At 41.1% G+C, this 4,240-nt stretch overlaps 1 non-coding gene across 1 annotated transcript; it reads left to right on the top strand.

Moving 5' to 3' along the window:
• Positions 1-3,267: 3,267 nt before the first annotated feature.
• LOC141618477 (small nucleolar RNA R71) lies at positions 3,268-3,374 on the top strand. The gene has a single exon (XR_012531407.1). It is a non-coding gene; the product is annotated as a small nucleolar RNA R71 (small nucleolar RNA).
• The last annotated feature ends 866 nt before the right edge of the window (positions 3,375-4,240 follow it).

Raw genomic sequence — 4,240 nt, 5'->3', positions numbered from 1 at the left:
AGCTACCACCATAGCCAATGAGGCTTTCTTTGCTTGAAGACTCTTTTGTCTTGTTGAGAGTGCCTTTGCCTTAGGTGCCTTTGTTGCTCCTTTTGTCCTTGCCATTGATGATTTAACCAAGAAAAGAGTGAAAATCTTCAATTTCCAAGTATACCCAAATCGATTTTAAGGTGAAAGGCTTTGCCTTTATAATTTCAAAAATCGACTCAAAGGTTGAAGATTTTGGTGCTTGGTTTGATTTTTATTGAAAGAGGAGTGATTAATTGTTGTTAGAAGGATGTTTTGATTTGATTTTGATGAATGTGGTTGAGGAAATCTTGTTTTGGTGATGAAGAGGATGAGGGTTTTGAGTTTTGGGGTTTATGGGTAGTGTTTAGAATGAAGGAATGAAGAAATGAATGGGGGATGGGGTATTTAAAATACCCGAAAAATTTGAAATAGCAGGGGGAGACAGGCGTCTTTCCTTCGGGACGCTCGGATTCGGCCTGTTTTAGTTTGAGAATTCTCGCCTAAAGACGGGCGTCTTTCAGCAAAGACGCTCGGATTTATCAATTGCGGGACAGGCGTCTTCTGCTGAAGACGGGCGGATTCTCTTCCAGTGAGATTTCTTGTTTTTCCCAGCCAAAAAGACGGGCGTCTTTCCTTCCAGGAGGGGCGTCTTTCTGAAGACGGGCGGATTCTCTTCCAGGACGCTCGGATTTATCAACAATCCCAAAATTTCAAAATTTCAGCTCAGATGGACGGGCGGATTCTGACAAATATGCCCGGATTGCCTGAAGACGGGCGGGATTCCCATGAAGACGCTCGGATTCTCCCTGTTTTACCCGGATTCAGTTCCATCCGTGCACTTGCATATCCCCTGTCATTTTTCATTCTTCAAATCCCGTGTTCTTCATTGTGGGGGCACTACTAAGGTATGAATAGCCTAGGCAATTGTTATCCCCACACTAAGCTAAAGCACTACACATCAATTGAATCATTAGTCCCTCCCTCACATCTCTCAAAAATGATAATCATCTTGATCAAAGCATAAAAATCCAAAAATGACAAAAATGCAAGGTAAGAATTAAAAAGCGAGTTAGGGAGTTAGAAATATTTACAAATGGTGGTTTAGGTAGGACTCCACCAAACTCTCATCCTTAGTTGAGATGTCATGGGGGCATGTCCAAGGTGTTGTTGATGTTGCTCAACACCTTGAAGAAGTAATCAAAAGCTTGTTCATTATCATGAAAAAGATCTTCAATAGATCTTTGCCCTTGTTGTCGGTCTTGATCGATAGCATTACCAATATAGGGATTGAAAATCCGTTCAAACTCATCGTCCCAAAGACCACAAACTTCATCTACTTGATCACTAAAGATCTCTCGAGTTGATAGAGACAACTCTCCCACTTTCTTGTCTTGGCCAATGAGGCCATCCTCTTCATTGCTTGACTTTGGTGAGCTTTTCAAGCTCTCTTTGCTACAATTTACTTGCTCTTTGAATGGAGCATCTTCAATTTTCTTTTTCCATTGGAATTCCGACTTCTTCCTATCATCCTTCCGGCTATAATGATCAACCATAAAACATGGTTCATGCAAATGGGGAGCTCTCATGGTCTTGTCAAGATTGAAAGTTATGCTCTCATCTCCCACTTCTAGAGTGAGCTCTCCATGCTTCACATCAATCACCGCACCCGCGGTGTGTAAGAAAGGTCTTCCTAGAATTATTGGAATGTTGGAGTCTTCTTCCATGTCAACAATGACAAAGTCCACCAGGATGAAAAATTTCCCAATTCTTACGGGAACATCTTCCCATATCCCTAATGGTGTCTTCGTTGATCTATCGGCCATTTGGAGTGTGATATTGGTGCATTTAAGCTCTCCCATCCTCAACCTTTTACTCACCGAGTACGGCATAACACTCACACTAGCCCCTAGATCACATAAGGTTTTGTTGATCGTGGTGTCGCCAATGGTACACGGTATTGAGAAGCTTCCCGGATCTTTGAGTTTTGGAGGTGAACTCCCTTGAAGTATTGCACTACTCACCTTAGTGAAGGCGATAGTCTCAAGCTTCCGGATCGACTTCTTCTTCGTGAGGATGTCTTTCATGTATTTTGTATAGGCCGGCACGTGATTGATTAATTCCGTGAAAGGAATTGAGACTTCCAAATTCTTCAAAATTTCCATAAATTTTCCAAGTTGGTCATCAAATTTGGGCTTGGCTTGACGACTCGGAAAAGGAAGTCTAATCATAATGGGCTCCTTCTCCTTGACCTTGTCTTCATTTTTCTTTGAAATTTTTTCTTTTGATGGTTCTCCGTCCTTGATGTTTTGTACAATTTCTTCTTTGTCACTAGCTTCCACAACTTCATCCTCAACTTGCTTCTTCGGTGCTTCATACCTTGTACCACTCCTGAAGTGAATGGCACTAACCGTTTCATGTCTTGGGGGATTACTTTGAGGTGGTAATTGCCCCTTTTGTCTTTGTGATCTTGAAGATGCTAGTTGAGTCAATTGGGTTTCCAACATTTTGGTGTGAGCTAGGATGTTGTTGATGGTGGTTTCCTTTGCTTGACTATCTTTTTGCATTTGAGTTAAAAACTCTTGTTGATTCTTTTGCATTTGGAGGACCGCTTTTTGAACATCAAAACCTTGGTCATTTTGTTGATTGTATGGAGATTGGTTTTGGTAACCTTGGTTTTGGTTGTAAAAGGGTCTTTGATTTTGGTTTCTCATGGGAGGTGGGGTGTATGTTGGTTGAGGGTTTTGAACATTTTGGCTTTTGTATGAGAGATTTGGAAGGAATTTGGTGTTTTCATTGTAATAGTTTGAATAAGGTGTACCACTCTTGTATGCTTGGAAAGCATTCACTTGTTCATTTGTTCCCCTACATTCGCTTTGGTCATGTCCCAAAGTTCCACAATTCTCACATATCCCACTTGGGATTGATGAGGATGCCGTCATGGTATTAACATGATGCTTTGGTGATTTTGAGGCTTCTTCAAGTCTAGCCATAGCTTTTTCAAACTTCAAATTGATGGTATCAATGTGAGCACTAAGTTGAGCACCCAATTGAGTAATGGAGTCCACTTCATGCTTTCCTCCTCTAGTAGCCTTGCGAGGTCTACTATATTGTGAGTTATGGACCGCCATTTCCTCAATTTTGTTCCAAGTTTGATTGTCATCAACTTCGGTGAACATTCCATTTGATCCCATGTTGAGAATGTTCCTTGAATCTTCATAAAGACCATTTCAAAATTGTTGTACCAAGAACCACTCGCTAAGTCCATGGTGAGGACATGAGCGACAAATTCCCTTAAACCGCTCCCAAGCTTCATACAAAGATTCTTCATCCCTTTGCTTAAAGCCCGTGATTTGAGCTCTTAGCATGTTAGTCTTTTCCGGTGGATAGAACTTTTTGTAGAAAGCTAGAGCCAACTTTTTCAAAGAATCAATTCCGAGGGTAGGCTTATCAAGGCCTTTCAACCATTGTTTTGCGGTGCCAATTAGAGAAAAAGGAAATAAAACCCATCGAATTTGGTCTTGAGTTACACCGGTTTGAGAAATAGCATCACAATAGTCACAAAAAGTCTCCATATGAGAATGAGGGCCTTCACTAGGCATCCCCCCAAATTGGCTTCTTTCGACTAATTGGATAAATGCGGACTTGGCAATAAAATTTCCTGTTAGATGTTGTGGTGTGGGAGTACCATTGGGTAGGTTCTCCTCGGTGGGTACGGAATGTGATGAAAACTTAGGCATTGTGGGTTGATTTTGTGTTGGATTTTGTGTTGGGTTCTCCTCACCTTCTCTTGCGACAGGGTAGATGAACTCAATAGTATTTGGTTGAATATCTACAACCTCACCAATACCTCTCAAAGTTCTCCTAGCAAGTCTTCTATTGGTTGTCAAAGTTCTTTCAATTTCGTGATCAAAGGGTAACAAGTCACCTTGTAACCTTCTAGACATGCAAAATATCAAACAACTCGATAACAATTAGAACAAACCTTGAGGAGTTTTACTTCCCCAAGGCAAAGAAAGACACAACTTATAACAATGTAAGAAAATCTAAATCAAGTTAACACCGTCCCCGGCAACGGCGCCATTTTTGGTCGGATCGAAATCTTTTCGGTTACTTGTCGTTAGGAGCACCTAGACCAAAACACAATTTATAACTTCACAAACAACTCTACAATTAGTAAAGAGGCAAGTAAAGGTCGGATCCCAAGGGACGGGAATTGAGATGAGATTTCTAT

The sequence above is a fragment of the Silene latifolia genome, chromosome 1 (genome assembly GCF_048544455.1).
Source record: "Silene latifolia isolate original U9 population chromosome 1, ASM4854445v1, whole genome shotgun sequence".
Lineage (NCBI taxonomy): Eukaryota > Viridiplantae > Streptophyta > Magnoliopsida > Caryophyllales > Caryophyllaceae > Silene > Silene latifolia.
The sequence above is the reverse complement of the archived record's forward strand: the minus strand, read 5'-3'. Positions and strand labels throughout refer to the sequence as shown.